This window comes from Asparagus officinalis, chromosome 9 (genome assembly GCF_001876935.1).
Source record: "Asparagus officinalis chromosome 9, Aspof.V1, whole genome shotgun sequence".
Classification (NCBI taxonomy): domain Eukaryota; kingdom Viridiplantae; phylum Streptophyta; class Magnoliopsida; order Asparagales; family Asparagaceae; genus Asparagus; species Asparagus officinalis.
Window position 1 is genome coordinate 56199655 of NC_033802.1, and position 12745 is coordinate 56212399.

The 12745-nt window shown below is 39.6% G+C and overlaps 1 protein-coding gene across 1 annotated transcript in view; it reads right to left on the minus strand.

Annotated features, from left to right (window-relative positions):
- LOC109824618 overlaps positions 1–12280 on the minus strand; it is a 19684-nt gene extending 7404 nt beyond the window's left edge. The window contains exon 1 of the mRNA XM_020391248.1: positions 12010–12280. The gene's annotated coding sequence lies outside the window, so the exon portion shown is untranslated. The remainder of the gene's footprint in view (positions 1–12009) is intronic.

Sequence of the window (12745 nt, forward strand, 5' to 3'; positions counted from 1 at the left end):
CGACAGGGGGGAAAAGAGGAGAAGGGATTCGACAGGGGAGGAACTTAATTAGGTATTAAATTCGGGCGCGGGCTGCCCAAAAAATTTTGGCGCCCGCGCCCAAAAAATTTTCCCCAACATAGTTTTTAGCGACGGAAATTCCATCGCTAAAAACTAATTAGCGACGGAATTTTCGTCGCTAAAAATAAATATTTTAGCGACGGAAACTTTCCGTCGCTAAACCTTACTATTCCTTCGCTATATCTATTTTAGCCATGGAATAATAGAGACAGAATTTTCCGTCGCTATAAACTAACATATAGCGACGGAAAATTCCGTCGCTATTATTCCGTAGCTAAAAACTCATTTTCTACTAGTGGTCATAACGCTAGGATAAGCCAAACGAGAACGGCAACACTCTGAAGAGTATACGAGTATAAACTGCTTCTCAATCCTCCAACCAGTATATGAGGTTAAACTGCTCCCTGATACTCCAATAGGTATATGAGTCTAAACTATTCCCACTCTTGACGGGAAGTTCCTGGAGAATTTTTACATGTAATATTCTTAAGGATAACCCGATCATGCAACTGAATACAATGGTAAACCCAGCTTCACAAAGGAAGCTGGGGGTGGATAATTTATGTAACAGGAAGTTTCCAGAAGAATGTTAAATGTAATATTCTTAGGGATAACCTGATCATTATGAATAAAGTGATAAATACTAAACTCTTACTGTGATTTTCGAACACTCTTTTGCTGAGACGATATTCGATCACTTCATTGGATCAATCTTCCCTCACAAAACTCCCATTGGTGTTCGACGACTCATAGTCTTCCACTATAAAATCCCTCACTGATCAAATATATTGATAGTGGGTCCACTAAAATTCTTTCTGGTTTAATCCATTCAAACCTCCGTTATGTCCGTGCACTCAACACTTTCATGGTTAGAGTCCGGATATAATGCTTGGAATTTTAATCTGTCCATCCTTGACAAATTGTCAAACCCCTTCTTATTAAGCCTCTATCACTTAACATCAGGAACCCCATTTGAGTGATTTGTACAAGTCAACACCCCCACTATGATTCGTACTCCCACTCCTACTGTCTACCTGGTCAAACCTTCCTATAGTTAGGACCACAACCAAAATCCCCTCTCGGTTCCTCCAATGAACGAGAGGTCCACTTTCAAATTGAACGATCAAGCCTATAAAAGGTAAGATCGTCTCAAACCTCCCACTTCCACTGCTTCCTTGGTCAAACCTATAAAAGTTAGGGCCACAACCAGATTCTCCTCTCGATTTCTTCCATGAACGAGAGGTCCACTTCCAATTTGAGCAATCAAACCTATAAAAGTTAGGATTGTCTCCAACTTTACTTAGTCAAACCTGCATATAGTTAGGACTAAGATTGAGTTATCCTTTTCGATAAACGAAAGACTTCCATCTTTTCCTTTTTCCACCAAACCTATAAAAGTTAGGGTCGAAATTGGGCTTTCTCCTCAATAAATGAGGGACTCTTTTTGGATCGAATGACCAATCCTATAAAAGTTAGGGTCGTTTGAATCTTTCCGATTCTCGGAGTGGAGATCCCACTCCTAGTTTCATCTTTCCGGATTCTGGGGGTGGAGATCCCACTTCGAGTTTCCTTTCCAACTGAAGATAGAATATAAAATTCTTCCTCTTCGGTACCGGGAGATAGAATATAAAATTCTTCCTCTTCCATTTTGGGTTCGTCTTTACCCTGAGAAAAGACACAATTCTCAACTTCAAATCCGTACATTCTATGCACGGGGAATTTTATCCCGAATCCTGAGCAAGGATAGGTCAACGCCTAACACGCGTTGCTGGTTTAGTCTTTCACCAATTAAAAAAGACACCAGAATCCAGTCTGGGGTATTTTATCCCGAAGCCTAAGTAGGGATAAGTCAGCGCTTAACCCGCGTTGCTGGGTGGTTCGTTCCCGTAAAAACGACCGAGTCTACGTATTCAGTATCGTAGCAACAAAAATCCATGCCTTTTATGCATGGGGAATTTTATCCTGAATCCTAAGTAGGGATAGGTCAACGCCTAACACGCGTTGCCGGTTAGTCTTTGACCGTAAAAAGGACGAAAGACCACATATTCAACATTGTGGCAGGGTGTTATTAATAACACCATAATCCGTACCTAACACGCATGGGGAATTTTATCCCGAATCCTAAGAAGGGATAAGTTAGCGCCTAACACGCGTTGCCGGTTAGTCCTTAACCGTAAAAAAAAGGGGGACAAAAGTCCACATATTCGACATTGTGGCAGGTTGTTATTCATAACACCAAAATCCGTGCTTTACACGCATGGGGAATTTTATCCTGAATCCTAAGTAGGGATAAGTCAACGCCTAACACACGTTGCCGGTTTAGTCTTTTACCGATTGAAAAAGACACCAGAATCCAGTCTGGGGTATTTTATCCCGAAGCCTAAGTAGGGATAAGTCAGCGCTTAACCCGCGTTGTTGGGTGGTTTGTTACCGTAAAAACGGCCGATTCTACGTATTCAGCATTGTAGCAACAAAAATCCATGCCTTTTATGCATGGGGAATTTTATCCCGAATCCTAAGTAGGGATAAGTCAACGCCAAATACGTGTTGCCGGTTTAGTCTTTCACCGATTGAAAAAAACACCAGAATCCAGTCTTATTAATAACATCATAATCCGTGCCTCACACGCATGGGGAATTTTATCCCGAAGCCTAAGCAGGGATAAACCAATGCCTAACGCGCATTGCTGGTTTAGTCTTTTACTGATTGAAGAAGATACCAGAATCCGAGCCTGGGGACTTTTATCCTGAATCCTAAGTAAGGATAAGTCAGCTCCTAACACGCGTTGCCGGGTAGCCTGTTCCCATAACAATGGTGAAGTCTACGTATTCGAAGTCGTAGCATCAAGTCTAAGGGAGTTCATTCCTTTAGCACAACGTCACATTCGGAACGGATTTCAACAATCTGCTTGCTAGCCCGACTCAAACGGTAGTCGGTAAAGGCATATCAAATCCGTTGATGGCTGAGAATTTGCTAAAAATCCTAAGTCAGCGTCTAACACGCGTTGTCGGGTAGTATATTCCCGTAAGAAAGACGAAGTCTACGTATTCAATAGCGTAGCACTAAAAGAGTTAACTCTTTTAGCACAACGTTACATGCAGAACGGGTCTAAACAATCTGCATGCTAGCCCGACTCAAACGGTAGTCGGTGAAGGCTAATCAAACCCGTTGAGGGCTGAGAATTTGCCAAAAATTCTATAAATGCGAGTCATTGACGCACCAGCTCCATTAGTTGGTCTCGTGACTTGAGCATCCAACAATTTCAGGATAAGATCTATACATGCAGATGAATCATCTTTAACAGTTGGTCCTGTAGCCCGATATTTGGGACCGCCATGCTCCAATACCTTAAGAGCTTAAACTGTGTAGACTCCAGCAAACGTACGAGTATAAACTGTGTCAACGCCAGTCAATGCGTTGCGATAAAAAAGTCAACGTACGATGTTCAAAACCCTAAGGTCAACTCCGGTCAACGCGTAACCCTAGGTCAACGCTAGTCAACGCGTTGCGATCAAAAAGTTAACGTACGACGTTCAAAACCCTAAGGTCAACGCCGGTCAACGCGTAACCCTAGGTCAACACCAATCAATGCGTTGCAACGAAAGAGTCGATGTAACGGAAAGGGTCAGTTCTAAATCAATTCAATGACGCGAGCCAAACTCAACTCACCGGTGATAGACTCGAGACTCCGACGACGGCCAAGCGATAAACGCAGCGCCAGAAGGACTTCAGCTATTCGTCAAAGCATTGAATAGACTAAAAATCAAAGGAACCAAGAGTCGAAGCTAACTACAGGTCATTTACACCGATCGAAGGCTGGACCAATCACATCCAAAGTATTACAGCCTCTTCTATAAAAGAAACGAGTCTGGAACGTTTTGGAGGGGGTATCTGTAGGCATCGAAAATTGCCTATAGGTCTCCACGAACAGCTCAGCGCTAAGAAAAGATGATGAATGTTACTATCTGGTTCACAGAAGCTTGACTGATGTCGGTGAACACTTGAAGTGAATTGACGAACTATGTGAAGTAACGGAGTTTCAGAATAACGGAGACACGAACCGATCGGGAGCCTCATGTCGCTTACAAAAGGTGAAACGCCCTCCGTGTCTCATCCACTCTATAGATGATTCAATCATGGTATCTTGTAGATCTCCTCGCCGGCTTTCCAACGCACTTTGAATCACTCAAATCTGAGTTCGTACGAAGAAATTACGACGGAAACAAACGAGTGTGCGAAAGAAATCGTCTCAGCCCGAGGTGTCTCGGCCCAACCGAGACACCCCAAGGTGTCTTGGCCAAGGCCAAGACACCCAAGGTGTCTCCAGGCCCAAAAAATGGCCCAAGGGTGTCTCGGCTTGGGCCGAGACCCCCAAGGGTGTCTCGGCTTGAGCCGAGACACCCAAGGGTGTCTCGGCCTGGCTGAGACAGACTGGGGTGTCTCCAGCCCCAGAAATCCATCGTTTTGCGGTTTTAACCGCCCAGATCTCCTGGAAGCCTATAAATACAGGCCCTGGAGCCTCATTTTTTTAGATCTGGAATTCTCGAGTGTTGGCGAAGCCCTGCCGGATTGAAGATCAAAAGTGCACGAACTTCAGAGAGGACGAGGAGTAGAGATCTGATCGAGTTCGTCGGCATAAAGAAGAAGAGCTCGTCAGATCTGCAATTCTCGTGTTCGTCCCTTAAGATTACCCCGTTGTGGTGATCTTAAGAAGAGCAATTATCTCGCTGTTGCCGAGATAAGAGCTACGGCTTCTTGATTCCTTCGCGAATCGAGGAAGTTCTGCCCAATTTTTCAGCAATCAGATTTGATCGACGGTGGTCCACGGATATCAACGTCCCCATCACAGGCCAAGATCCCACGCAAGCAGAAGACCGATAAACGATCTCTGTGCTGTTTGAAGAGAATTATAATTTTTTTTGTTTTCATTGTGTAAAGGTCTTATAAAAAGACTAATTTTTGTTTTCGTTGTAAACGTCTAAAGTTTGTAATGAATCCCGCAATGAATCAAACAATTTTCTCCGCAAACACTCACGAGACAGGATTTTTGACAAACTTTGGCTGTCCCAAGAGAATTATACTCTCAAGGTATTGAAAAGGTTCAACATGGATGAAGAACGATCAGTTTCTACTCCTTTAGCCGATCACTTCAAATTATCCTCAGAGCACTGTCCACAAATAGTTGAGTAGTAGGAAAAAATATCTCGGATACCATATGTGAGTGCGGTGGGATCACTGATGTATGCTATAGTTTGCACTAGGCCTAACTTAGCCTATGCAGAAAGTTCAGTAAGTCGATTCATGTAAAATCTAGGAAATCAGCATTGGGAGGCGTGAAGTGGATTCTACGTTATCCATGATGGACTACAAAGATGGGCCTATTGTTTTAGTCTTTTGAGGATAAGGGGTCTAAAAATCTACAGAGATACGTTGATGCAAATTATGCAGGTGACCTTGATCAGCGGTGTCATGCCTTGGGCCAGTTGGAGCGTGCAAGTTGTAGGACCCACCGAGAATAACTCGATGTCGGCTAAAGTCTACTGCAAAAATGCTAGCACTAGTAATCTACGACGTTCGGCACCACGTAATAGAGTTGGTTTGTTTTCGGGTCGGGTATGCTTTGTACATCAACACAACCACACACCACACACACACACACACACACACACACAACACACAACACACACCACACCCACACACACACGAATATATATATATTATTATTATATAATATATATATATATATATATATATATATATATATATAATATTTATATCATATGATTATATATATATATAATATATATATATATTAATTATATCATATATTATATTATTCATACATATTTCACACACACACACACACACACACTATATATATATATATAATATAATATATATATAATATATATATATATATATATATATATATGCGAGAAGTGTTCTAAGGACGTCTTGATAACCATCTAAGGACGGCGACTTAAATCACATGATTGAACTACATTGTGGATGATCCGCTCCGTTGAAGCTTGATCATATATTCTAAAAACCCCAACACACCAAGTTTGGCGGTGGACTCATCATCCGTTTGACGCCTTCATCCACTTCGTATTATTTAACGGTTTCGAATGAATAGAACTTTCACATGGTCGACGGGGGCGTTCAAACGACGATGGTTTATCCCCAAACTTGATTTTTGGTAGGGTTTTAGATATGAAGATCAAGTTGCCAAAAGCGGAGGCGCGATTCATCCAAGTACGCCAATATGTGATTTTAAGGCCGTGTCCTTAATAAAATCTAAGGCGTCACCTTAGGAACACGTTTTCATTATATATATATATATGATATATATATATATATATATATATTATAGATTTACTAGTATATATATATATTATATATATATATATATATATTATAATATCATATATATATAATATATATATATATATATTATTATATATATCTATATATATATTATATATTATATATATATATATATATATATATATATATATATAAATATATATATTTATTTTAAAAGGTAAAATATTTTATTGAATCTAGTAACTCAAAGTACATATACACATTTTAGCCCTATGAAGCCTTACATTCATCTCCCAGAATCAGAGGAAATGAGAGGTCACTCTTCACTTTAAGCCTGATACAAGGAATATAAGAATGAGAAGTATCAAGCCTAGGTCACAGCAAACCACAAAATGCCAAGCAATAGATCATCAGCTCCAATTACTCATAATGATAGATTTCTCACTGTCATTACCTATCTTCCACTGGCATGTCCTCATAAGCACGAGGATGTCCTCATAAAGCCATCTAAAAACTATAATCTTACTAAGTTCTTGATGATGGAAAACTCTTCTATTCCGCTCCTGCCAGATGTGCCAAGTAGCTCCTGCAAGAACTAATCTAGATAAGGTATAGACACAACTTTTACCCTTAAAACTTTGTTGGACCAACAGAGCCTCTTCGCAGATTGAACCCATTTGAGTGCTATTAATTCCAATCTTCAGCCTGGACAAAGACCAAATGTACTTAGAGAATTCACATTCGAAGAAGAGATGTCTATTGGACTCAATATCTTGCTTGCAAAGTATACAAGATGACTCCTATATAATTCCAAGCTTGCATAAGCGCTCTCTTGTCGGCAATCTGTCAATTAAAGCTTTGTAGAGGTAGTGAGAGAACTTGGGGCAATTTTTAAGGTACCATAATATATCATAAAATTAACTCTAAGGGTATAACGATCTGCATATATTCCAAGCTGAACTAAAAGTGAACCCTGCTGTAGAATTACTTATCCAATTCCAGTTTGTAGTAGCATCCGACCACTGTAAATTGGGAGAAACAAGATCTATGGATTGTATAATGAACTTCCATGTCCCCGAATCAAGTATCTTGGCATTAGCAGTGCCTATAGAAGATTGAGGAAAATAAGTTTTTTCCATCCAGTTTTTCCATAAATTATTCGTGGTACTTAGCCTCGAGAGTAAGTTTATTCCAGCGGCATTTGAAATGTCTTTAATCCGTCTTAGCCCCAAGCCTCCCTCCTTTCGAGGTCTACAAATTTGGTCCAAACTACAAGCATGGAATCCTCCTTTCCAAATAAAATTTGAGATTATCTTCTCAAGCTCTCTTATTACTGAATTTGGAAATTTGAAGGATTGAATCCAGTAGTTCATTGAACCAAATAACATAGTTTTTGCCAATTCGACTCTATCGGCAAAGGAGAGTACCCTAGTCATCCATCCCTCAGTCTTAGATTTGACCTTATCAATAAGAGAAACAAAATCCTTCATCTTTGCATAATATATAGATAATGGGAGACCAAAATACCTGACTAGTAGGATACCCTGATTGTAGCCCAAAATTCCCGCTAACTCATTTTTGTTCTTGCAACCTTTACTAAAGAACATTTTTCTCTTCTCTTTATTAATAGTCAATCCAGTATTCAGTTGAAGTTTTTCAAACATGAGATCAAGCTCCCTTAAAGATTTCTTATTGCCCCTACAGAATACAAGCATATCATCTGCAAATAAAAGGTGAGAGATTTGGTTAGGGAGGCCTCTCTTCAAGGGTTGAATATCTCCGCGAGCTACTGCCAGATCCATATGAATGGACCAGAATTCCATTATAATAACAAAAAGGTAGGGTGAAAGAGGATCCCCTTGTCTAATCTCTCTGTTAGAGCAAAAAAAACCTTCAGGAGAGCCATCCACCATTACTGAAAATGATGGAGTAGACAAGCACTCTCCAATCCATTGAATCCAAGTATAAGGAAACCCCATGCAATGTAGAATGAAGTAGATGAACTCTCTGTTTAAACTGTCAAAAGCTTTTTTGAGATCAACCTTCAAACAAACTCTTCTTCCCATAGTGTTGTTGAAATCCCTAATTAACTCATGTGGAAGAAGGGTGAAATCACTGATTTGCCTGCCTTTGAGGAAAGCATTCTCATTTAAAGATATAAGATCATCGATAACCATTTGCAATCTATTTGTAAGGAGCTTTGTGATCACCTTATATAAAAGGTTGCAACAGGCAATAGGTCTAAAATCAGAGAGTGAGCTAGCATTAGTAGACTTAGGGACCAGAGTAAGAAAAATGTGGTTCAGCTGTCTAACCAATTTTTTGTGTTTGAAGAAAAATCTGACTCCTTTGCATACATCTGTACCATTAACATCCCAGTGAACCTGATAGAATCTTGCATTGAAGCCATCAGGACCTGGAGCTTTATCTGGGTTCATCTGAAACATAGTAGCTTTGATCTCAGAATCAGTTACATCTCTAATGAGCCAACCAGCAGTCTGTGGTGATAAAATCCTTTTAACTATGAGTTTAGGAAAGACATTCCAATAGCAATTCTAGTTATATAGTTGATTGTAAAATTTAGGTGCTTGGAGTCTTAACATAGAAATATCAGTAGTAGAATGTCCTTCTTGATCGAGAAGATTAGAAATACAATTCTTACTGTATCTATTTATCATCGATGAGTAAAAGAATCTACTATTTCTATCCCCCAAATTGAGCCAAAGATCCCTACTTTTTTGCCGGAGTTGATCTTCTTCTATATCCAACCATTGATTAAGTTTAATTTTTAACTGAGATTCCTTCTCATGCAGTGTTTGATTATTAGGATCCTGGTCCAAAAATTTTTGAAGATCATTGAGTGCCTCCCTTACCATAAGTATATTAGCTTTAGGAGACGAGAAACCAGTGCTACACCAAGCTTTCAACTGCCATTTAGTATTCTCCAATTTCTGGATGACCTGATATAAAGGATTTCCTTGAGGTTGAACAACACATGCCTCCCCGAAGACCTCATGATAGCCCTGACAATTAGACCAATAGTTGAAATACTTAAAAGGTTTGGGATAAGATGGAATAGAAGTGATTTGATATAGAAGGATATGGGAATGGTCACTAGTAGCTGCATTGAGATAGACATAATAAGAATCCGGGAAGTGATCAATCCATTTAGAATTGCCAAGCATTCTATCAAGCCTTCCTGTGATTCTTCTTTGACCATGAGAGCTATTGTTCCAAGTCCAAGCACCACCTGTACTCCTGAATCAGATAGACTACAAATGTCCAAACAATCATTGAATTCCTTAAGTTTATCCATAGTTAATCTTCGACCTCCAACTTTTTCATTAGTATATCGTGCCGTGTTGAAATCTCCCAGGATAGCTCAAGGGGAATCAGAAATCAAGGTAGAGATAGAGATTAACTCTTTCCATAGGTAAGATCTATGAGAGTGGAAATTTGCACCATATACCACGGAAACATAGATTGGAAGCCCCCCTTTGTTCAAGCATTCAAGCGTGATCTGTTAAGATGAAGAAGAGATGACGTGACAAATCCAAAAATTAGGATCCCATAATATCTAGATTCTTCCCTGAGGACAATGGGAATAATTATTAGTACATAGCCAATTTGGAGGAAAACACCTTGTAACTCTGAAAGAATTATGTTCTTTAACTTTAGTTTCCACTAAGCCTACAAACGAAGGGGTCCATTTTGATAGGTGATCCTTTAAATCTTTCCTTTTTACCTTCTTGTTAAGACCTCTTGCATTCCAGACCAATAAAGACATCTAATGAAAGTGGGAGGTCCCTTTGAGCCTAACACTTCTTCTCAGGGAATCAGAAGAAGACATTTCCATACCTGTAGAATTTTTTTGTGAAGCTTTGGTTTGCTTGTACTGAGAGATTTCTTTACCCCATTCGGGATTTGGTAGAGAGATGGGTTTTGGAGGAAAAGAGATATCGACTATATCAAAAGTATCAGTTATATTAACCTTAGACTGTATTCCCCCCTGCTCTGAAACTTGAACTTGAACTGGTTGATCAGATGAAAACTGGTGGAGCAATGTCTTCGGTGTCTCAACACTTGGCAAATTGGAGATCCCTGCAGTAAAACTCCCCGAAATAGGCATAGAAGACCCTCTATCCTTCTTATGAATGCAATCTGAATTATATCCTATTGAACCTGTAACATCAACTTGAGCAATATCCATAGTATAAGCAGTGTCTGTTTGAGGAAAGTTTGAATCTGAAGCAACTGCTAATGATACCTCTTTATCCGTAGGTTTGTTAGCAATTGGAGTGATGATTACATGACTATCAGAATTTGAAAGCAAAGTGTCAGAACAAGCTTTGATTGGGCTTGAGCTACAGTTCCCTGTGCCCCAAAAATAACACCAGAAGGAGGAGAAATATCAGCATGAATTGCTAAAACAGAAACAGAAACTGGCTAACCCTGAATATCTAAAACAGAAATATCAACAGTAACATCTGAATCTATAATATCTATAGTGGAAGCCATTGGTCTTGTACCAGAGGTATCATAATTTTCTGAAATTAGCTTTGGATGGGCTTGAACTTCATAATTTTGCAAAGGATCAGGCTTTGATTGGGCCTAAGCTATAAACCAATGGTCATATTTTAATTTGACATGTAAATCTGAGCAGTCTTCTGAAAACTCATTAACAGTAACATTAGTAGCCCTCCCAGGACTTTGTCCAATATTCATCATATCAGGGGTGGTCTGAGCTGAAACTTTAACATTAATACCACAAGCGGGGTTGTTAACAAGGAAATTTGAACTCTCAACACTCTTCTCATTAACTGATTTATCCTTCACAGCTTTTGTATGATCATTACTCTTGTCAATATTCATGTTAGATTCAGAATTGCCAGACACATTGGAAGATGGTATAGGCTGCGCTGACACTTGCTTTGGTACCCACTTCTCAACTGTGATAGTAGGACATTGACTTTCCAAATGCCCAAAATTAATACATTTAGAACACCGTGGAGGGATCTATTCATATTGAAATGGAATATCTATCCACTCATCATTGTCTAGCTCTAATTTTACAGTCTTAGGAAGTTTTGCAACAACTGAGATTTTCACAAAACATCTTGCAAAAGCCAAATGCTCCCCTGAAGCACTAGCATCATATATGTATAAAGGGATACCAATCAAACTGGCAGCCTTGCTAATTATGCTTTGAGACCAAAACTTTAGGTGCAAAGATGGGAAACGTATCCAAACTGGAACTGAAGAGAGGAGATCCCTCTCCAATCCAATACTCTCTGTCCAAGGCTTCAAAATAATAAGCCTTCCGTCAAAAAGCCAAGGGCCTTCATTCAGAATACGCTCATATTCTTCACGACTATCAAATTTGAAGAAAAAATATCCATTCTCTCTCGAATAGATTTCAAGAGAACATTTCAGTTTCCATGATCTATCAACACACCCCTTGAGTTGCGAGTAAAAAGGCTTATTACCCAGGACATAACCAACAAGAGTTTTACTCCACTTCTTAACATTGACATCAATTTCAGCTCTAAAGATAGAGGCATAAAGATATCCTTGTTTATCTTTCAATGGAATATCATAGTTTAAAGTGTTGGATTGAGATACCTTTCTCCCGAGGGAACAAACATCTTTTCACGAAGTCGGTGTTGCACCAGATGCAAAACGCAATGAAGGTGCAGGCCTTGTTTCAGAGGGATTGAGGGGGGATCTTCGAACAACTCTGCTAATCTGCAACCTTTGAGTTGCTTGTTCAGATCCAGATCCATCTTGGAATGGTCTCGTCCTCCTCTTCCGCCTGACAACGGGAATCTAATCATCATCACCAAGTTCCGAATGAATGATGTGCTCCTTCCCTTTGACTGAGGCAATCAGAATTCCTCCCAGAATGGGAGGAACCCTAGAGTTCAGATCGCCTGGCCTACATATATATATATGGAAGAAGTGTTCCTAAGGTGACGCCTTAGATAATCATCTAAGGACGCGGCCTAAAATCACATGATTGAGCTACATTGTGGATGATTCGCTCTGTTAAACTTGATCTACATACTCTAAAACCCCAACACACTAAGTTTAGGATGAACCCGTTGTCGTTTGACCCTTTATCCACTCGTATCAATTTTAACGGTTTCGAATGAATAAAACTTTTTACATGGCTCGACGGAGGGTCAAATGACGATGGGTTCAACCCAAACTTGGTGTGTTGGAGTTTTAAAATATGTAGATAAAGTTCAATGGAAATGATCATCCACAATATAGCTCAATCATGTGATTTTAGGCCGCGTCCTTAGATGATTATCTAAGGTGTCACCTTAGGAATATTTTTCCATCTATATATATATAT